This window comes from Plutella xylostella, chromosome 9 (assembly GCF_932276165.1).
Source record: "Plutella xylostella chromosome 9, ilPluXylo3.1, whole genome shotgun sequence".
Lineage (NCBI taxonomy): Eukaryota > Metazoa > Arthropoda > Insecta > Lepidoptera > Plutellidae > Plutella > Plutella xylostella.
The window spans coordinates 6,285,127-6,309,964 of record NC_063989.1 but is presented as its reverse complement, the minus strand read 5'-3'; the positions used below and the strand labels follow the sequence as shown (position 1 = coordinate 6,309,964).

General features: G+C 37.2%; 1 protein-coding gene across 1 annotated transcript in view; it reads left to right on the top strand.

Moving 5' to 3' along the window:
• Window positions 1-12,036: 12,036 nt before the first annotated feature.
• LOC105398573 (alkylglycerol monooxygenase) overlaps window positions 12,037-24,838 on the top strand; it is a 29,539-nt gene continuing 16,737 nt past the window's right edge. Inside the window, exon 1 of the mRNA XM_011570702.3 lies at window positions 12,037-12,303. The gene's annotated coding sequence lies outside the window, so the exon portion shown is untranslated. The remainder of the gene's footprint in view (window positions 12,304-24,838) is intronic.

The window sequence follows — 24,838 nt, the reverse complement described above, 5'->3', positions numbered from 1 at the left end:
TAACAAAACATATCGAAGCAAGCGTCTACTGCTGAATTTAGGCCTCTCCCAAGGAGCGACACAACACTCTGTCTAAAAACATACAGATATAGATTTATAATTTCTTTTTTTAACAATACATTTAACAGATCAACTCACTCGGCTCAGCTTGAGGCAAATATTATATTTCTTGTCAAATTCTTAGAGTTTTTTAATTTTACTGCTAGCAGATAAGAATATTTAATAATTCTGCGAGCACTACGAAATTAAATCCTTAGTAATATAGAAGTATTATAATTCGAAAGTATGTCGGTATGCCCAGTGATTTTCCCGTTATTATGAACCGATTCAAAATATTTTTTTTAAGCTTAATTAGGTACTTAGCTGTCATCCATTACTTAGTTAATTTTTTTTTTGGGTTGCATGAAAGGAGTCTCCTCAAGTGATGTATCAAGTTGATACTATATGAACTGTACCTTATGTATATCCGGTGCATCCTGGGCAGTAAGCGACTGATAAATAAATAAATAAAAAATCTTTTATTTAAAAAAACCAAACAAAGACACAATACCTACATTTTTTTTGAAACCTTGGTCGTCAAACTAGGATTCCCTGTGCTATGAGGACCAGATGATAATCGCTAATGTCTTGCAATTTTTTTATATTCTCTGTGCCTAAGAATTTGCCAATTTCTCCATAGTCGGTTATCTAACCGACAGGGATAGATTTATAAATTAAACGTCATCTCCACATAAAATTCATGACAGATGTGTCAAAAATCAACCACTCCCTGGTTTGGTTATGCTCTAACCGACTATGGAGAAATTGGCACTTTAATCTTGTTCATCAACTAATGGAGACGTGCACCTGAAGTATTGTGGTGATAAACTTGTTCATAGCAGAAAAAAATGTAGCGACTTCTGCATGGATGTTTTGAAAAATAACTTAGGATCGGTATAACGACTTTCGCAGCTGACTGTACCTAATCGATTATTTACATTAGTATAGGTATTCAACAATAACTTAATTGTTACCTCATCTTATAAAGGTTCGTTTATATAACATTGCGAGTTTTGTAACAGTTAAGTCAATACAAAACAGAAGCTGAAGTTGGGTTCGTAGAAGGTTAAGCTAGTAAAAGTCAATAATAAAAATCATAGAGATCTAATTTTAAATCAATCATTGTGACGAATCTATCAGTGGCGTCCCACGGACAAAACTAAGGAAAAGTTCTGTGGTAGAGCACCCAGGCAAATATTATCTAAACATGTATTTTGACGTCATCGTCATTTTCTTTTTTAAAGTAACAAAGTATTTTTTAAATGTTCAACCCTGCTCATAATCTATATTATTAGTAACATACTTATCTCAATATATACCTACCTATTTCAATTCATTCTTGATTAAACTGTGTCATTGTATTCATTATACCTAGTCATCATAATCATTAATGATACCTTTATGATCACTGTATTGTACAAAAACCGGCCAAGTGCGAGTCGGGCTCGCGCACAAAGGGCTCCGTAGCAGCAAATATAATAACCAAAATTACAGTTAAATCAACCTATCTCAAAAACTATAAGAGATACTTTGATCAAACCAAAAATCGTTGAAAGAGTTAATTAGCATGCATCACCTCTATTTTTTTTAGAATTTTATACCCCGTAGTTATAAAAATAGAGGGGGGGGGGACATACTTTTTACGACTTTGAGAGCTGATATCTCAAAAACCGTTCACTTTAAGAAAAATGTTTTTTAGAAAACTTTATATCATTTTAAAAGACCTTTCCATTGATACCCCACACGGGTATGTACATCGAAAAAAAAAATTTCATCCCTCAGTTACATGTATGGGGGGCCCCACCCCCAATTCTTTTTTTTACTATTTAGTGTCATATTTTTGTAGCGGTTCATACAACACATATTCCTATCAAATTTCATCACTGTAGTACTTATAGTTTCCGAGTAAATCGGCTGTGACAGACGGACAGACGGACAGACGGACAGACGGACATGACGAAACTATAAGGGTTCCGTTTTTGCCATTTTGGCTACGGAACCCTAAAAAACACAGTAAAAGCATACAAGGGCGGGTTTATTACCAAGAAGCAATTTCTTACAGCCAACCTTTGTTGGTTATTTAGCTATTTAATTAAAGGTACAAATACTTCTAATTTAAGTAGTCTAAAATAATCAGTCTATAATAACGTCAGAATGAATAAATATGGTAGAAACAAACCCAAATTTAAAAAATCAGAATAATTAAATAGTACCTAACACATTTCATTATGATTTCAAAAAATCATTACCTACTGTTATACGATACAACACAACTATCTAACCCAAACAATTCACGTGTCAATACTTCATATGAGGTCAGAGACCCAGTTGTATAACTATGTAGATATACAAAAATAATGACTGTCTTCTTTTAGCTTTAGCAAACACTTTCATACGCAAAGACAAATACATTAACCTATTTACATTATATAACCAAGGGGGTTATTTGTTTTAAGCAGAAGGATAATTATGTACAGGGTGGAATTTAATCAGTGAATTTCCTAAAGACTGGAATATCGTGTTGAAATGTGAGTTGCTTTAGCGCCACAAACTAGGGTGCCCGGCTTGCCCTAGCAAGCGGGAGGAGCACATGAAAGCTCTACCGACGACGCTGCAGTATATCGGTGGCCCCGGGAGTCACTCTCTAAATTATTCTTATATTATTATTGACGACCGAATGGCGTAGTGGTTAGTGACCCTGACTACTGAGCCGAAGGTCGCGGGTTCGATTCCTGGCTGGGGCAGATATTTGTTTAAAGACAGATATTTGTACTCGGGTCTTGGGTGTTGATATTTATATTTAGTATCTATCTATGTATGTATTTGTGTAGATATATCAGCTGTCCGACACCCATAACACAGGTTCTGCCTAGCTTGGGGTCGGATGGCCGTGTGTGAGATGTATGCAGGGACATAGGGACACATACATATTCAAATTTATTTTTTTTTTTTATTTATTTAGGTAATCCACTTAACACTATCATTACAGGATTTCTCCCAATACAATAGCGTAAGGTATACATATAAAAAGGTAAGTAATAAGTTAATAACTAATTATCATTTAACATACACAGCAAAAAAAAATAATAATATAAACAGTCAGTATCATATAAAAATATACTAGTAACCTACATACTATAACACAATATATATAATGCTATCTTTGTGAATTCGTTCAGAGAACACGTAAATATATCTATTTCATTGTCCACGCGGTTGAGCAGCTGCAACGCCCGAGTGAGGGGTGCCTTCTTTACCAGGTTGGTCTTCCCTGCTGGTTCCTCGAACAAGCGGCACTTACGCAACCTCAAAAAGTCTCTTGGGACCCTTAGTGCAAATACTTTTAGGAGTACAGCATTGGCGATCTTTCCTCTCCATATTTTAAACAAATACGAGGTCAAAGCTAGATCCCTACGTACTTCCAATCTGTTGTAGCCCACCATGCCCAACACAAATAATGTTGGATACATAAGTGGGAATTTTGGATAGACCCCGTATTGTTTTTTGAATAAGTATCTTGTGAACTTATTTTGTATCCTTTCCAGCATCTGAATGTACTTAGCCTCATGGGGAGCCCAAACGACAGCACTGCATTCTAATTGGCTCCGCACCAACGTATTATATAAGCTTTTTATCGCCTCGCTGCTTTGGAAAAATTGAGCAGATCTAAGGACAAACCCAAGAGTCTTGTAAGCTTTCTTACATACGTTCGCTATGTGCTCGCGAAATGACAGATCTGCTGTCATCTGCACGCCCAGATCACGGACAGACTCTACTCGTGTCAGCGGCTTGTCTTGCATAACGTATTGGTGGTGCATTGGAGACCGACTCCGGGTAAAGGAGATAATGCTGCATTTTGATATGTTAAATGCTAGTTTGTTTCTTATGCTCCAATCTTCCACATTACGGATGTCCTTTTGTAAATTAGCATGATCCACTTCACTAGTTATCGTAGTGTACAGCTTTAGGTCATCTGCAAATAGTAGACATTCGGAATTTTCAATGACATCAGGTAGATCATTTATCATAATAATAAACTGCAGAGGTCCTAAATTACTCTCTTGACTGACTCCTGAGTAAGTGAAATACGGATCCGACACACTTTTACCATATTGAACATACTGCTGTCTATCTGTCAAATAACTTGCAAAGAATTTCAATGTACTATGGGTGCATCCCACCATTGCAAGCTTCTGAAGTAGCACATCGTTGTCCACGGTGTCAAAAGCCTTGCGGAAATCAAAGTATGCAGCGTCCACCTGTTTACCTGAGTCAATCGAAGGAGCAATTGAGGACATAAAGTTCAAGAGATTGCTGTTGACGCTGCGACCGGCCCTAAACCCATGTTGTGCATCTGCCAATTGAGGCTCTATTTCAGCACATATTTTTTTGTTCAGTGCCGACTCAAAAACCTTTGCAAACGGTGACAGTAACGCGATAGGTCTATGTTCATTGATGTCCGAATCCACTCCATTTTTTGGAATGGGAACAACGCGCGTAATCTTCCACTTGGCCGGGACCATTGTCTCACTTAGACATAAATTGTACAGGTAGGTGAGAGGCTCCGCTAGTACCATCCTACAGTCACGCACTACATATGGCGGTATGCCGTCCGGGCCGACTGAGCGCTTGGGCGGTAGGCCGGCCAGCGCCGCGCGCACCTGCGCGGGGTCGAGCTGCCCGAGGTGCACCCGCGCCGCGCCGCCGCCGCCGCTGCCGCCGCCACCCGCCGCCGCCGCTTCAACATCCAGTGACGGAGGATGTGTGCTGTACACAGAGTGAAAAAATCGAACAAACTCCTGAGCACATTCTTCTTCACTCAGTGCAATCCCATCTTTGAGAAAACTACGCTTAGTGGTACTTTTTTTACTGGAATTTATGTAACTCCAGAATGATTTAGGATCTCTGGATAACTGTGCCTCTAATCTAGTTGTAAAGTTTTTGTGATCTACTTTAATCCTATCCTTTACCCGCTTTCTAATATTGGAGAAAGATTCATACAGTTCACTTGACTTCCTAAGTTTATATTGCTTATGAACTTTTGATTTATTTCTAATGTCTCGAATTAATTCTGCCGAGTACCAAACCGGGTAAACGTGATGGGTGTTCGTGTTTGTTGTGCAACTTTTCTGAGGTACGCAATTGCTAATGACTGTAATGATTTTTTCATAGAAAAGATCAACAGCTGCCGTTACACCCTTAGTTAGGTATAAATCCTTCCAGTCAATTCGAGACATCGAGGAGTACAATTCAAGAAAATCCGCCTTGTAAAAATTCCAAAAATTAGTAGTAAGAGGCGGCGCGGGGTGCAGCGGCGGGGGGGTCGGGGGTGCGAGCCGCGGGGGCGCCGGCGGGGGGGGCGCTAGCTGCACGCTCACGGCGAGCGGCGGGTGCTGCGCGTCCTCCGGGACCAGAGGCTCATCAGACCGGGTGACCTGCACTGCATCCACATGCAGCGTGCTCAGTACCAAATCGAGACAACGAAGGTTGCAGTTGTTTATACCGTTTCTCTGAACAAATCCACAATATGAGACAAAGTATTCAAAGTAATTTCTAGTAAAATACAGTCGAACTAAAATTTACGGAACACCTAAGTTTTTTTTCGTGATTTTAAAGTTGCCTATTATTAGTGTTCTGGTCATGTTTGCTGTGTATGCTTGCTACTGGGTCACCGGTACTACGCTCAATCTCTAAATCGACAGAAACGGAATAGGTTAATAAATTTATTTAGTTAAGATACTTATGCCAATGCCACCATATTTATAAACTGCCTGTACCCTATGGGAGAAACTGGTTTCTGGAACACAGTTTTTTAACTACTCTAGGAGCTAGTTGCTCAATTATATTATGTAACCCTGTATGTTGGTAAATAAAGATTTTATTATTTTTATTATTATTATTATTAGGTTTCATTCTGAAGAACTGAGAGAAAGAGACTGGAACGTCACGAATAAAATATTACTCTGGTTAGCATATTTATAACTGATAGTGGTTGTTTACTATTAGTATGTACCTAAGTTTAATAAATTAATTACGTAACAATTAAGAAATTTTGAAAAGAAATATACCTACCTATGATAATTACGTAACACTTTTAACTTTTTGGTTAAGAAAGAAGATAAAAATAATAATTTGTTTTCTCACCTCAGCACCCTATCACGGGACCCTAGGGATACTACTTATCGATTGTAAACTTTAAATGAATGTAAGGGTATAAAATTGAGGGCTAGTTAGTACCCCCAACATCCGAGGCCTATATTTTATCTCAGTTGTTTATGAAAAAACTTCAGTCAAACAAGTATACTCATAGCCGCGAATAGCGGTTAATGGGAAAAATATGCAAAACAAACAGCCATTTTGTTTCAAGATTGAGTCTCTATTCACTCCTATATAGGGTGTCCCAAAGTTTACGTAGCTGGTAAGCGGGGTTATGATAGGGTTGGTCACAAAGGTCACTAGAGAAAAAATAAAACAAATTTAATCCACTCTAAAGAACTTATTTAAAAAAGACACACACAATAAACGTAAACAATCAACAGTAGGATATGGAAATTGACCTCCTTCACCATAATCTCATCATCATCATCATCCCAACTCATCCCCACTGCTGGGGCACGGGTCTCCTAGCATAACAAAATTCATAATATTATATTGGTATCGATTCTGAAGGGCACATTCTAATTTTAACGCTGTCAAAAAACGCTTACATTCTCTCTAAATTTATTTGGCATTCTGAAGGCACCGTTTATCTCCAAAATTAGAGACGTCACTTTAAATTTTGAATCTGACAGCGTTAAAACTATTCAACTTAGGTTAGATGGTCGAATTGGTATTCTGAAGGTGCCATTTTTAGCGTTGTCAACTTAAAATTAGCAACTTTCTTCCTAAATTTAAAAGGGGTCTAAACAGGTGCCTGTTAAAATTATACTAAAATTTCTAAAAGTAAACCCGTGAAATATATGGGAAATTGTTGTTGTAGGTGCATAAATATGGATTTAACTTAGAGCTGATGTGCTGTTTAAGCATGTAAAGCTGATTGCAACGACGCTAACTTATTATTTTTTGCGAAACTACGATGTGAAAGTGACTCTGTTTTGTCATATTATTATTTCTGATCTTTGGACTGAATGACTGAAAAACGTGTTACTGACAAGGTAGGCATGAACCAGGTTGCTTAAAACAACTTAAGTTATAGTTCTAGGTCTAAAAATTAATCAACAGACCTACCGATCTACTTCAGGATTACACTAGCCCTAACACCTCGGCTTTCCTCTTCCAAACGGACCGGCTCTACATACATGAGGAACATCTTAACCTCAACTCACCTACCTGTGTTCCTATCTAACTCTCTTCTTACCCCTTTCAACTTGTAAGAATATTTTACTCAAAGTGGTCTCTACATAGCTCAAATATTTAACTACCTATTTTGTTACAGGAAAAAACAAGTTATACCTACCTAGGTTACCTTTTATCTGAAAAATATGCCTGACTTTAAGAAACTATATAGGTACTTACTACTATTACTTTTTATGAAAGAAGAAATACATTTTATGGACGTAAAACTTTATTTGGGTGAATAACACACACAACACACACTGGTTGAGTAAATTTTCTGACACCAATATACACAATTGCTTGATTTCATTTCTGTATCTTATTTCCATTATCCTTCTAGTTAGTAGGTAGGTAACTAGGTGGTCTGATGGTAGTTTTAGTATTGTTGTCCCAGAGAGGATTTAATATCTTGTATCCAGCGTTTCATGTTTAGTTTATGGGTGTGGTTGAGTTTTCATTTTCTTTGTTGTTGTCACTGAAAAATAAAATAAGTATAGCTAAGTTGTACGGATAGTTGACAGAATAAGCTTATCCTTTTAGGAAGGTACACAAAACTTTAAATATTAGAAACGAAAACGCTAGAACACAAACATAAGTAACCAGATAGTTAGTTAGTAACCAGATGCCCAACTGATAAAAATATTTATTTAGATTTTACGTAGGTAACTTCCTAAAATAATTCGTAAACTTGCACACAAGCACCTTATCGATTTAACAATTGCATATTGCAAACACAAACATAATAATTTATAATAAATGTTTGTTTTGTATTGTAAAGATTTAACAAAAATACTTAAAAAAAATAGCGGCAAACTTTTCGGCGGAAAATTCAATATGGCGGTGTGGCGCCGCGCCGGCGGCGGCGCGCCTCTCTTGCAGCCCAGCGCGCATGCGCCAATGCGCCATAGAGATGTACCTAGTGCAATGTTACTTGCTTCCGAACTATGCTTGAATGTAAAAATAATCGATGCTGGATCGATTCCTGGGTAGGTACTTTTATTATAATCATATGCGTTTTTGGTAAATATAAATACGTACTCATAGGAAATAAGTAGGTAAGTACTGATAAGTTATTTGTGCTTTTATTCGATACTTTTCAAATTCTTATACTTATGAATATCATCCCTTACACAGTTATCTACTTAAGTATATAACGTAACATCATCATCAACTATTAAACATTTAAGTAAGTAAGTACTTACATTAAATATCGTGGATAACACATAGATGTAGAACTTAGTACCTACATACTTTACTGAAAAACAATTGTTTAAAATATTCTAGTGCAATAATCGATTATATTCGATTATTCTTACTATTTTATCAACTTACCCCATCCCTACTCTATTATATTTTTTTAAATCACACCATAGAACACTATAGAAGCATTTTCTAGCCAGAGTTACCAGTTGCAATAATAAATTATGAATATGTTACATAAATATTTGAAATTATCACGAAAACCAATATAAATGCAGGGTATTTAATCCTTTTAATTATTTTCAACTACTATTTAGGATAATTAAATTTATTTGGAGTGCTTTAAGGTTAAAAAAGTTAATCGATATTTTCGATTGTAATATCCTGAAGTGCATGGCCACACTCATTTTAAAGACGTCAAATGAGCCTTCTAAATTTAGTTGGCCGTTAAAATCGTTGCCTTCAGAATAGCAAAAATTAGCGCTGTCAGTTAAATTTAGAGATTTTAGCTCATTTTAAAATTAGGAAGTGCGCCCTTCAGAATCGGTACCATTATCTACCCAGCCGGTGATCAAACCCGGGACCCTCAGGTTCACTAATCACTAAGTCATTTAAGCCGAAAGGGGGTGACTCAGGGGGTCATTCTGAACAACTTTTGTTTTACGAGTTTTAGAAATTCGAGAAAAAAAAACCTTCTCCATAGTAAAAAGTTACGTAACCAACAAAGTTTCTATGGAGAACGTTTTCTTTTCGCAAAACTACACACGAGAACTACGCACACGCTAAGACAAATACACCGAATGTATTAGACCACTCTTGGAAATGGATGTCCAAAGGTAAACTGAAACTGATCTCGCACAGATAGAGACCAATCTATTGAAGTTAATGCATTTCTTGATTTCATTCATGTTGATGTTTTATTTTAAACATTGTTAGATAAGAATCTAGGATTAAATATTATTACACGTAACACGGTGCCGGTGGTATACATAATATATAATACGGTAAATATAAAATTAATTAAGGTGGAATTTTACCGAACGCTAAAGACTCAAGACGCTCTGTCAGTTAGTACAAAGTGTATAAAAAATTTGATTTAAATTAAATAGGTTTAGCGTTTGGTGAAATTCCACCTAAAACTAAGAATGTACTTATTCAGTTTGTTAGTTAATGAGGAAAAAATGCAGAACCAAGGCACTTTGAAATCTGCGGTGTTAGCAAAATAATCCGCTGTCTAAGTCAAACTGTATAGAAAGTCTATTAAAGGGGCTTAATTATGTAGTTTAGCTTTTAAAAACATATTTAAATTGATGACGGCATTTATCAGTGTAAAATTCATGAATACGAAAAGTATACGAGTAGTTACACTATTAGATTGAGTACCTTTAGTACCTATAGGTATTTATTTATTTATAGGTACTATACACTGCAATAAAAATGGCTGCCTCACGCGATCACGCGTCGCAGCCTCCCGTGTCATTATCTTTTAATTTAATAATCATCAGTTCTGATTGGTTTTATAGCCGCCACTCAAATTGAACCATTGGACCATATCTCATCACTCTGGTCCACTGCTGTTAATAGTGGTTAATGTTATCCGTGATAATGAGATATCCCTTGAGATTTGAGATATACCTACCTCCGTATCCGTACTTTTACAGGTTGATGACATTCCAAATTCATTCTAATTTTACAGAGCTATAATGAAGGAAAATACAACACAACTAACTAACTTAGCTTTCAGTTTTGGTTACCTAACATAACTCTCAGAGATATTATTTTCAGCCTTTGACCTTTTTGCGATTTCGACCATTGCTCCTTTTATATAACACGCTGTATTATTTTTTCTGTTATCAAAGACATGATTACTGAAATGGTTCAGTACTATAAAGTAGGTAATGGAATAAAAACTGTATTCACGTATCCATTAGACAATATTTATGGTTAGCTTTTGTAGATGGTAAATAAATATATTCAGGCCATTGAACGGCATTGCAATATCCTAACTTAATATTATAAATGTGAAAGTAACTGTGTCTGTCTGTCTGTCTGTCTGTCTGTTACTCTTTCACGCCAAAACTACTGAACGGATCTGAATGAAATTTGGTATACATATAGTCTAGACCCTGGGAAAGAACATAGGCTACTTTTTATCCCGGAATTCCCACGGGAAAACTTTTAAAGGCGAAGCGAAGCGCGCGGGAACAGCTAGTTTAATATAATGGGTTTCAAAATTATAGTGCCCACGTTACCTTTCGGATCGTGATTGTGTTTCATCGCGGTGACAAAAAAAACGAGTCCGCGTTGTACCTACTATGGTGACAAACACAAGTACTTATAGCTCTTGTGTTTTTCACCGATACGATAAGAAGATAGTGATGAATCTATGAGGCCCAGATGATAAATAAATCCATGGTGCCGGAAGGGGGTAGGTAAATCAGAGGCGCGATCACTGGATTCGAATCTATTTCCGAAACTACACAAACCTATGGAAAACGAACAGTATCGTCAACTGTCACTGTCAAAATGTAAGGCAAATTTGTCAGTTCCAAAAGTGACATTTGTTATTTCCATATGTTTGTGTAGATTCGAAAATAGTATCGAACCCTGTGATCGCTGCACAGGAACTGTGCTTGTCAATAACCTCTCACTCAATAAAGTCATATTATGTGAGTCATATTGATATTCGGTCCCATACAAACGCAATACATAATATTTCTCACATTCATAGTATATTATAGTAACTATGTACAGTCGTACACAACTTTTTATGCATATTATATAACTTGTTTTGGTATAGAACTGTCATATTACTAACCTTATCAATAAAATGCAAGCAAATATATTACAAGGTAATAATTAATGTCAATAATATTATAAAACTAGTTAAACATTAGACAAAAGTAAACAATTTACAGTACCACACATTGACTGACTGAATTGACTATCTCTCTACTGATTATGACATTATCATTTCTTCTGTAAACTAACCTTTAATGCGATGGTGGTATTATTTACCACTGTTTTTTAATTTTATTTTATAAAAATATTGATTAATTGCACGTTTATCCGTAATAAAACAATTAAAATAGCAAACAAGAAATTTAGTTATGCATATTATTCCTTATCAAACATTAAATTTCTATACACAAATTACTTAAATGTATAATTGAGGTAAAAAAATGTCTATCAACAAAAACACTCACAGTTTTAATTCGAAGTAAATTAAAAGTAAATTAAACAAATCATACATGTAGCAATAAAAACACGAATTAATCCATAAAAACAACACAGTCGTACTGAGAAATCTAATACGAATCGTTATATTTTTTACCTCATCTGAGAAATCTAGAATCTGACCACAAGTAAGGCTGCATGTAGGTCCGTGTAGGTATGCGACTAGTATAAAGGCGCGAACACACTCGGCGGACCGGCCCGACTAGGCACGGTTGGCACTCGTCGCATATTTGTCGGCTATTTATACAAACGGGACGCCGACCAGCACCATTCGAACTGTAACCGGCGCGCGCTCACCCGCTATCGATCAACATATCACCGTGTGTGCTTCACATCGTAAAACTAAATGATTGGTTGACATTTTGACAGTGAATTACGTAAATCGATTGACATTAGTGAGAGTTTATGGGGGGCAACAGTTTAAGGACAACCTTGAGTTGAAAGTGTTGTAATATTGTGTTTACTAGTCGCGGACTTTCCTCGGCGGGACTTGTAAGTATTCTTGTGCTGTTAAGAAATTTATATTTCTTTCTATATTTTTAGTTTATAAGTACTCGTTATAGATTTTATATTTTATAAAAACTATTAATTGCATAAGTATATAAGGTTAATTTTACCAGAAACTACATATCGAAGTTGTTTCTAACCTAGCTATGCAAAATAAACAACACATTTAACTTCATAAAAAGTACCCATAATGCGAATACAAGTAGATGTATTATATTATTAGTATTATTATCTTAACAACTTTAATGTTTGTTTGAAAAATAATATATTTTTTCACAAATGAAACAACATGCCTGTTTATCAAAGACAACATTTAAATAATATATTATGTACCTTTTTGTTTACATTGCGAAACATATTATTATTATACGGTAACTCCATCTGTTTATTTTAAACACATGTTTAAATCAAGTTTGACCTTCAAGAATTCACTACTTGAGTGAATTTTATAATTTGTAAGTAGGTAAGTGGGATCACAAGAGTAACGTCTTATAAATAATTTAATTAATTTGTTATCAGATATCAATTTTATGTGTGGCAATGGAAATAGATAAATGTAGTTGCAGACAGACACATGAGTTAGTGAATATATTATATGACCGGTTTTGTTGATTGAAAAATACACTTTTAGATCTATCTAATCATTTCCAAGCGCACACACGCGTGCATTGCGTTGTAGGTATTTTAATAAAATAGTTATATATATAATCTATAATTGAATTAAAATATGAAGAATATTAATTCAGATATGTAGATTGTAAATAGGTATATATCTCTTAAATACATCATTTATATTTTTCGCATATTCATGGGAGATTGAGTCTACGCGTTATCTCATTATCATATAATATGTAGTATCAGTGTCATTGTACGATACTATAAAACATGAATGTAGGTTAGGTACTTTAAAGTAACAATAAAAGTGTGTAGCATTTTTAAGTGTATTAAACTTTTGTCAGTTTCCCTAAATACGAATATTACCAATACCATTTGCGATTAGTAGTTAGTAGTTACTATATTATACGTAATTTATCGATCTCTTATCAATTGCTTCGTGAACTCTTTGACCAAGGGTCTTATGGGAGATAGATATTTAATTATGTATTTAATTATTTAATACTAAATTAAACTTGACTTCATTTAGCATATATCTCTATGGATAATTTCAATATAATCAGTTATTACCTTTATCGAGAGTATAGTTATTGGGTAATTAACTGATATTGATGAATCAGAAATTTACATAATGTACGATATTACGATATAATTTGAGACCACTGTCAAACCTAACCTTAACGAACAGCCTGTATAAACAATTATTTTCTTTAAAATACTATGTACTTGTCTATAGTTTTCAGTTTGGCTAAATTATATTTGAATAATTGCATACAGACTTGTCGCTCACGTCCGTAGGTACAAACCCTAGTTACCCTACACGTGCCCCCTGGGTGGTGCTAACGAGTGACAACGCCGAATGTCGGGCGGCGGTAAATCGACCCGACCTCCTCTCCTAGCAGAGGCGGCGATCTCCCGCCGTAAAAAAGGAGAATCACCAACACGCCTGCCAAGCGCGGTGATTATGGCAAATACACCTCCTAATGATGGAAAAAACAAAGCCCCGGCCCCCAGTCCCCGGCAGCCCCGCTATCCCGGACTCCGGTAGCGGTCACGGTAACGGCGGGGCAGGGGGTGCGAAGAATCTCCGGCAGAGAGTCGGCTACCAGCCCAACCGACCCTTGCACCTGGCAACATATAACGCACGGACACTGAGGGAAGACGTGAAGATAGAGGAGCTGGAAGAGGAAATCAGCAAGTTAAAATGGGACATTATAGGGTTATCCGAAGTCCGACGAGAGGGAGAGGATACGGAAATTCTCCAGTCCGGAAACTTGCTGTACCACCGGGAGGGCGACCAACTGTCCCAAGGGGGTGTCGGGTTCATCGTCAACAAGTCCCTCGTCAACAACATCGTTGAAATCGGAAGTGTGTCGACACGGGTTGCGTACCTCATCCTGAGAATATCTAAACGATACTCAATGAAAGTCATACAGGTTTACGCACCCACATCTAAGCACACCGATGATGAGGTCGAACTTGCGTATGAAGACGTATCGTCTGCCCTGCGTAAGTTCACTACTCATTTCACGGTGGTGATGGGAGACTTTAACGCGAAACTCGGAAAACAAGAAGGCGGCGAGACGAAAGTGGGGTCACATGGATTTGGAGTCAGGAACCATCGTGGGCAAATGCTGGCTGACTTCTTGGAGAAGGAGGGCCTCTATATGATGAACTCCTTCTACAAGAAGAAGCCACAAAGGAAGTGGACGTGGATTAGCCCCGATGGGAAGACTAAAAACGAGATCGACTTCATATTGACGGATAAGAAGCACATATTCAATGATGTCTCAGTGATCAGTAGGGTTAAGACCGGCAGCGATCACCGACTCGTAAGAGGCACTTTGAATATAAACTGCAAAATAGAACGCTCCCGTCTAATGAAGTCCACGCTCCGTCCTACTCCTGCTCAAATCCAGGATCCCGAAAGCTTTCAGTCTGAGCTTTGCGACCGCCTGATATGTTTAGAGAATTGCGTTACAGTTGACGATTTAAACAATAGGTTTGTGGAAACTGTCCGAGAGGTAGGATCGAAATATTTTTCGTCCCGAACCAACCGAGGACCTCAAAAACTCTCAGATGGGACTCTGAGTCTCATAAGAGAACGGAGAGAAATGAGGTTGCAGTCTTCAGTTGATATGGTCGAATACAGACGTCTAAACAGACAGATCGCCAAAGCAAGACGTTGCGATATGAGACGCTACAATTGTAAGCGCATTCAAGACGCAATAGAGCAAAACAAGGGCTCCAAAGTCTTTGCTAGAGATCGATCTGTTCGGCAGACTCTGTTGACCCAACTGAAGACCGACACTGGCAACACCGTTTCATCAGTGCCCGAAATTCTGGGAGAAATTGAGAGATTCTACGGACAGTTATACACCACAACACAAAACCCTATTACCAGCGGTGCTCACGACAGCCGAGCGCCACTCACCCGACACTATACCGAAGATATTCCGGACGTCAGTCTAGACGAGATTAGTATAGCTCTCAAACAGCTAAAAAACAACAAAGCTCCGGGAGATGATGGAATAACGACAGAACTTCTGAAAGCCGGCGGTAGACCGATTTTAATAGCACTTCGGAGGCTGTTTAATTCCGTCATACTCGAAGGCACAAGCCCGGAGGCATGGAGCAGAAGTGTAGTGACTTTGTTCTTCAAGAAAGGCAACAAAGCCCTATTGAAGAATTATAGACCCATTGCACTTCTGAGCCATGTGTACAAGCTGTTTTCGAGAGTTATTACGAATCGTCTCGAGCAAAGACTCGACGACTTCCAGCCACCCGAACAAGCCGGGTTCCGAAAAGGCTATAGTACCATAGATCACATACACACGCTTCGGCAGGTTATACAGAAGACCGAGGAGTATAATCTACCTTTATGTCTAGCGTTTGTGGACTATGAGAAAGCCTTTGATTCTATTGAGCTCTGGGCGATGCTTCAATCCCTTCAGCGGTGCCATATAGACTATCGCTATATCGAGGTGTTGAGATGTATGTACAATGCTGCCACAATGTCAGTTCGATTACACGAACATAGCACAAAACCGATCCAGTTGCAAAGGGGCGTGAGACAGGGAGATGTTATTTCTCCGAAACTGTTCACCTGTGCACTGGAAGATGTTTTTAAGCTTGTAGAGTGGAAAAGACTGGGCATTAACGTCAATGGCGAATATATCTCTCATCTACGATTTGCTGATGACATAGTTATTATGGCGGAAACGCTGGAGGAGTTGGGCGAAATGCTCACAGACCTCAATGATGCCTCTAAACAAGTTGGGCTGAAAATGAACATGGACAAGACAAAGGTTATGTCGAACGAACATGTTTCATCATCGCCCGTAACTGTAGGAGGTGTCACCATCGAAGTTGTTGATCAGTATCCCTACCTAGGACAAGTGATCCGATTAGGTAAATCCAACTTCGATAAAGAGGTAGCTCGTAGAATCCAACTCGGATGGGCAGCGTTACGACACATCTTCACTGAAAACATACCTCAGTGTCTGAAAACAAAAGTTTTCAATCAGTGCGTGTTGCCAGTGATGACTTACGGAGCCGAGACGTGGTGCTTCACCAAAGGGCTTATCCACAAGCTCAGAGTTGCTCAGCGTGCTATGGAAAGGGCTATGTTAGGCGTGTCCCTGCGAGATAGGATTCGTAATGAAGAAATCCGCAGGAGAACTAAAGTTACCGACATAGCCAAAAGGATTAGCACGCTGAAATGGCAATGGGCTGGCCACGTAGCCCGCAGAGCCGACGACCGCTGGAGTAGAAATGTTCTGGAGTGGAGACCCCGTGTCGGCAAACGGCGTGTCGGTCGCCCCCCAACCCGTTGGTCTGATGATCTGCGGAAGGTAGCGGGAAGCCGCTGGATGCAGATGGCGGGTGACCGTTTGGGGTGGCGATCGTTAGGAGAGGCCTATGTCCAACAGTGGACTACGGAAGGCTGAGAGAGAGAGAGAGAGAGATACAGACTTTTCTGTTCAAACGGAGACAATACAACATTTGAAAGAATCACAAAATGCTTTGACTTTTAAAATAAGCGTCTTTCTCTCTAGAGCTCAAGTTTTCTTTCTTTGTAGATTCCAGATACCTTCTTCCATATTTTATAGTTCTGAAATTCTTCTTAAAGAAGATAGTAAGCTTTACCTTAGTAAAGACTTGCTATTATAGGTACATAAAAAATGAAATATTTCTTTATTATACAATTGTTACAAATTTTATGATGCACAGGCTTTCAAAATTAAACGGGAGTTGTCTCCCTGAATGGATAAGCAAATAGTTTTAAGCGGGCACAAAATCTATTAGGTTAGAATTTTAAGTATATCATAGGTTCAAACATACTAAATACAAGGGTGTCAATGAAGGCCTATTCAGATGTAATCGATATCGCGCGATACTGAGTTACTATGATATACTTAATATATCGTATACTGACTTTGTAATGCTACCGCGCGACATGTATATCTAGAATCAGCTTAGATCTAGAATACTCAAAGAAAAAACTAAGTTTAATCTAATAAAACTTGGTTTCAAGAACTGCTACTCTTGTTATTAGGCGAAATCTTCGGTTCGAATAAGGGTAAATTGCAAAATGAAATTGATGTTAGATGTACAATATTTTTGCATTGACTTATTATGGAGATATTTTTGTAGAGGTTTACTATGGGTAACATATGTGCATAATAAGTACTTACATGTTTTTTTAGCCAACCTATATTATAAATGCTTTACCAGGTATTCACTACTAAAACGACGACCGAATGGCGTAGTGGTTAGTGACCCTGACTACTGAGTCGATGGTCCCGGGTTCGAGTCCCGGCTGGGGCAGATATTTGTTTAAACACAGATATTTGTTCTCGGGTCTTGGATGTGCCCGTAAAATGGCAATAGGCCCGCCCCCTATTACATTGGGACTAACATAACACTCTGGCGAAAAGTGGGTGCAGCAATGCACCTCTGCCTACCCCGCAAGGGAGTAGTACAAGGCGTGAGTGCGTGTTTTTTTTTTTTTTTTTCACTACTAAAACTACTATCTACACATAAACAAACGAAGTAAAGAAAAACCCACCGATAACACGATCTATGCAACACGATACTCGAAAGGAAACCATATAACTGTATTTATTACGAACAGCAAAGGTGCACTGGAAAATAGGAATATAATTAAACGTACTGCACTGCTGCACTTTATTGGTATGGAAGTATTTTATAATTTATAAATTTAATCGCATCGCGATTTGTTGGCGTACCTATCAACGCTAACTTTGCAACAGAATCATGTGACAACACTAAAAAAGTTTTTTAGGACAGCAATTATACATTAAGTATTCTTTGTAGGGTCTCTCAATAGACTATATTTTATGTACCCATTTTAGTAGGAAAGGGTCCTATACAGTAAAAAACTAATATTACAAGGTCTGACTCTGTGTATAATCAAATGGCACGATATCGCAAGATTTATGCTCTGCGTTTAATCTACAAACAAAATTGAACCCTATTACAAAAACGTAAAAACTATCCTTCTTGCTAAGTAAGTAAAATGCGTGCATCACATTATTGCACTCAGAGTCGATAATGTTACAGAAATTATTATTAAAACAATGTCAAATAACTCATACCACTTCCACAATAATTATTATTGTTTATCTTTATCCAATGTAGAGACAATGTATATTATTAACTTCATTATCAGGCTATACATTTTCTTGTGAAACCTCGAATAAAGACAAATAATGAGCAGCACAAATCTCTTAGAATTGCGGCCATTTCAGATAAAACTTCTCTAATTTATTCCAGCAATCTCGCCATTGGCTTCAAGGCCTCATCGCCAGCTTTTCGGATACAATACGAATCAATACGTTTCCGAAGACTGCAATGTACACATTTTTTTATTATATTTGAAACCCATGTAATATTAATTCCATGCCATAGCCGAGAGGTTATTTCGAGACCAGCCGACAATGGTCAGTATTATTATGTAAATTTTATATTTAAATGGCAGCGCTTAAAGCTACAACAGCTCTTTATCGCTTGGTTTTCACAATTACTTTACTATATGACTTCTTTCTGACAATCTGGAACTGTCCAGAGTACCTACCTATTGCCTTAATAAGGGAAAGGTCCTCAACTAAACCACAGGCTAAACTATGCTTTGAGCTGCAAGAATGTGGTTAGTCTCTCTGTTAAGTCCAATTCGCGGTCACAGCTTCTGTCTTTGAAGGGTACAGATACAGATTCATCTGAAGACGTAGCACGGGGCGCAAGACGCGCACTAAACTACTAAAAAAACGTGAAAAAAGTTTTTTTTTTTATCATATCGCACGGCATCGAAAGCAAGTGCGACGTTTGTCTGTCACGTCTTGACGTGAGTTCTCACGCCCCGTGCTAGGCCTTCTGGTCGTTGATATTTGTTAAATTTTCCTGATGTAATAGGCGATGTTTCCGATTCACTATGGTTTACACCGTATCAGCAAGAGAAAAATGCTATTATAATCTGGGGGCACGGCAGTGCCCCTACCAAGTCGAGCAAAAACGCGGCACGGCCGTACCATCCTTTTCTCGAAGCAATTCAGGCCATTTTCGAACCCCTGTAACTTCGTTGTGGATAAAACTAGAAGACTGAATTTTCAATAACCATGCAGGCATTGTAAAGACACGGTATATTTCAAATTTCATTCATTTTGAACCAGTAGTTTTAGAATTATAACGGGTGAAAGTTTCTTAATTTTGTCACTGACTCACTCACTCACTCACTCACCGATCATAAAAATTCTAATGCACTTCTAGCAGACCTAGAAGCTTCAATTTGACTTGGTCATCGCACTAAATAATTTAATTAACACGTGTTTCCATGCGATGGCCGTGTCAATATATTTATATAAAACATTAAATATTTTTAAGATTGAGATGCGTGCGTGGATAAGACTTAGTATTACATGGATCTCACAACTTTTTACCGTAGAACAACTGAGTTATTGACTTGGTTTTTTTTGACAAGTATATATCTTACAGACTCTCAAGAAATTAGTGGGCCCTGTTATGCCTATCTATGTATGTTGTCCTATTATGTATGTTGTTGCCCACGAGCTCCCCTTCGCCTTAAAAAGATTTCTCGTGGGAATTCGGGCTGTGTGTGAGATGTCCCCACATATTATTAATTATTACATTATTAATTTTTTTATAAAAAGTATCGTGTCCAGTATTATACCCAGTTTTTTGCTACTTCTCTTGTAATCTTTCTAGAAAGATCTAATAAAGTACTTTCCTATTTAATAAATAAAATTATGAGATGTTAATCACTAACACCGGTAACACCATAAAAGATAAATACAAAGAGCTTACCTCAAGCCCGGTCTTTTGATCCTGTATAATCCTGATTACTCAGTTAAGGGTGAGACATTCTAAGAATGAAGGTTTTATTTCGAAAAAGATATAAGTATTGTAAATATTAAATAGAAGTAGGTACATATAAAATTTAATTAAAGTTCTTAACACCGTTATTCTTTTTTTTATTCTAATAAGGCGGTCCACTAACCCACACTAGGCCAGCGTGGTGGACTAGGCCTAAACGCTTCCTTCATCGGAAGGAGACCCGTGCTCGTGCCTCAGCAGTGGGGACGTGATGGGTCGTGATGATGAATAAGGCGGTACGGTTTGGTATCATTCCTATAAGTAAAAAAAATAATTCCGCACCATGTAGCGTGAACGGAGCGTGATGCGGTCTGTGTGAATCGCCTAAATCCGTCGTAAACAATGAGTGTTTTTTTATATTCAGTAAATTATAATTTATAAAAAAAAAACACACACGCACTCACGCCTTGCACTAATGTACTCCCTTGCGGGGTAGGCAGAGGTGCATTGCTGCACCCACTTTTCGCCAGAGTGTTATGTTAGTCCCAATGTAATAGGGGGCGGGCCTATCGCCATTTTACGGGCACATCCAAGACCCGAGAACAAATATCTGTGTTTAAACAAATATCTGCCCCAGCCGGGAATCGAACCCGGGACCATCGGCTCAGTAGTCAGGGTCACTAACCACTACGCCATTCGGTCGTCCTACGCCATTTGGTCGTCAAATTTATAATAAACTAGCTGTTCCCGCGCGCTTCGCTTCGCCTTAAAAAGTGTTCCCGTGGGAATTCCGGGATAAAAAGTAGCCTATGTTCTTTCCCAGGGTCTAGACTATCTGTATACCAAATTTCATTCAAATCCGTTCAGTAGTTTTGGCGTGAAAGAGTAACAGACAGACAGACAGACAGACAGACAGACAGACAGACAGACACAGTTACTTTCGGATTTATAATATTAGTAAGGATGTTTAAAAATTGTGTCCACTTAAACGAGCTTCATAAGTAGGCAGCGCTATTGGCACTCTCGTTCATTTGATTAATTAAAGCAAAAGACAAATTTACAAGCTTTTATAAAGCTATTTTCAGTATCAGATAAAAAATAGAATTTTGCCTGCAAAATTCTAAGAATAAAATGCTTTCGCATCTCATAAAAGTAAAAAGATTTTCATTAAACACAACGTAACATAATCCTTCATTTTCTCATAAAATCCTTATAAAATCTTATTTCCTTTGCACTTTACATAATATTTTGATGTGGCAATTTAAGGACTTCAAGCGTTCATTAAGTAGAGATACGACGTGTAATAATTTATGTGAAAGATTGTAAGGATGTTTTTCTTCTTTACATGTCTACTTCATTGTTGAATTTTATAATTTAGTTAATTCAATATCTGAAAGTTTTACTTTGAAGTACTTTTATCTATGTATAAAGACATCTCACGGATATTCCGTTTAAGTAGACGCATAAATCAGTAAGCTGAGCTGTACCTGTTTCAACTTTCACATCAGTATTCCTCCTGGGAATAGTTTCCTCAAACAGCACAAATCTAGGATTGAATCTGTACAAAGTTCAAGTATTCCGAGTGAAACTGAGGTACCGGTTTGCATTCTTCTTAAGTCTTAGCATCTTGGATTTTCTTGAAGAACATAGGAACTTAGGTTAAATGAAATTCGTTCAATTCAAAGTCGACTTGATAATTATTTGAATGGCTATTGAGCCATTGGGACATTTTATTTAATAACAATCTTAACTCGCTTTACCATAATGTAAGGTAAAATAAAAATCATTAATAATACTATCTAAATAGTTTTACCATCGAGACACAAATGTATAATTTTGTATGTAAGGATAATTTAAAACACGTTAATACATAGATACATAGAAATCGGTCAAAAACCTTCCATTGGCAGAGGTGTTTCTAAATAAAGTGAGATAAGTGAGATACGAACTAATTCTATTTATTCAAGTAGGTCATATTACTGACTGAGCTGTTTGCCCGCGGGTTAATAATGTTTAATTACTAAAACGGACGGGTTAAAGTGATCCAATCAATTTAAGAGGAGTACGATGACTGTGACCGTTTCTAGGGCATACTCGGTGAGTATGAGTAGCCAGTCAGGCGCCATAATTTCTTTTCAAGCATTTATATTGAGTACATTTCTAATTTCTTTAAGTTCCAAAGCACAGTTACTGATGTTTGTTTTTTATTCTTATCTACCACTTTTAGAAAAATTATAAACATTAAAACGGAAAACAACACATGGTATGCGTAAAACTCCAGAAGGTTTTTAAGAGCTATGCAAATTCAAGTCAAAGAAAATGTTAATTCAAAGTCAAAGGAAGTTTTGAACGTCGAGGAGTCTTCTTTCGTGCATCTCAATTCCCAATCCAGTCACCATTCCTACCTGTCTTACGTGGTCGGTCTCCCGGGGAGGGCGTTCCACGTTACGTAGTCTAAAAAAATCCGAGCGTAGCTCTTCCCATAACTCACTAAAAGAGTTTAAGTTTGTGTACCGCAAACAGTCCAACTGTCTGAGGGTTTAATGCTATAATTGGCTATTAAAGTTATTAAGTGTTGTTTTTGCTGGCAGCATAGTAATCTTGTAAGAAACAGTACATAACGTATTTATAAATAATAGCATTTAAGGGGTTCCGCTCATCTGGCATAATCTTTATTGACCAAAACTCATTTCGCATAACTCGTATGGTCTAAACTTTTTTGGCCGAACCATCACTTTGCCAAGACTTATGTGGCATAAGGCTCGTTTCGTCTAAAACTCTTTAGGCACAATCTTTAAACACCTAAGTTTCGTTTGCTCAAATTTATGTTCGTCTATACCTATGTATAATCTTGTTTCTCCTAATGTTATCTTAATAAATAATATATTAAGTATGTAGTAAATGTACAAATTGTGGTATTTTTCTCCTACATCCCGAAAATCACGATATTGTATGATCAAAAAATCGAAAGTTAACGACCAATATAATTATTACAAACCCCATGTGATCGAAACCTAAAAATAGGTGCGACGACAATCAAAGCGAGGAGGAGCGTGTTAGGTGCACATGTTCATCAAAACCAAAGCGGAGCGCAGCGAAGCGGAGCGGAGCGTTTTCCAAACAGCGGAAACAATACAAGGCACCAGTTTGCGCTATGCAGGGAGACGCTCCGTCAAAGTTAAAGCCAAACGAATATTATTACTTTGTATAAACCTATGCCATAGCATTATTAGGCTATTCAAGATTTGGCCATACCATTATTAGGCTAAACAATGTTATGCGAAATAACTTTTTACTAAACGAGATTTATGCCATACGATTTTCGGCGTAACGAGACTTTGACCAAACGTTACTATTAGGGCATGCAATACCGTAATACCGGTATCAGGGACAAAATTCACGCTTTTTTCAATACCGGTATTGAAAGTCAATGCCGGTATTGAAGTAATACCGGAATCGGACTTTTTAGGCTATAATAAAGCGATTAAGATATAGTATTCCTATGTACTGTGAAAGCGCACTTGTTTCCAACCGTTTAATGCAGTTTTCGGCCGTTTGATACTACTGTTGTCCAAGCGTAAACGGACACTGGATGTAAAAATATTAATTTATTGTAAAATTTAAACTCTAATACTCAATTCTCGTAAAAATCTATTACAAAACACAGAATTTCATTGCTTTTTCTCGTTTTATTTTGACCTATACGACCTTTAATCACAATATATGCCATTTATTACAAGGAAATCTAATACCGGTATTAATACCGGGATCCCGGTATTGAGTTGCAATACCGTAACTCAATACCGGTATTGAAAATAGTTCCGGTATTGCATGCCCTAGTTACTATGCAATACGAGATTAGGCAAAAAAATCTTATGCCAAAAAAGGTAGAACCGCATTTAAGACATGCAGCATGATCTTACAAAATATCGTGATAGGATTTTCACAATAACTATATAAAAAGTACATAGAAAAAACTACACTAAAAACATTCTAGATCTGTTTCAAAGTAACATTGCATCTTCATTATTTAAAATTGAATCTTTATTATATTTTACTCTTGTTGTAGAAACAACTATAATACTCTCTCTGTTTATTTATTCTTATTCTTAACTTATCTTTGTAGCCTTTGAAAGAAACAAAGTAATTACTTACTTGTTACACTGCAGTAGATAAGTATCATAATATATTAAAACTTAAAGGATCATCTTAGTATGAGTAAAACGCGTTAAGATTTTCCTTTCAAAAATTACAGTCTAGCCATCGTAATAATTGCATTTTAAGTTCAATATCGGAAATCGTTTAGTGACCTAGCGATCCGCGTGTTTTCATAGCACACAAACGACAACATCTATAAATTTTTAAGAAAGTAAAACTATATAAACTTATGTTACGAGTACACAAGCTTTTCTGAAGAAAAGCTTGAATTTTTTTGAATATTGAGTACTTAAGTAATCTAATAGAGATCATTTTTGAGTTATAGGCGATATTATTTAATACTCACACACAAATGACAGAAAATAATTATCCCTTATAAGTATGTAGGCAACAT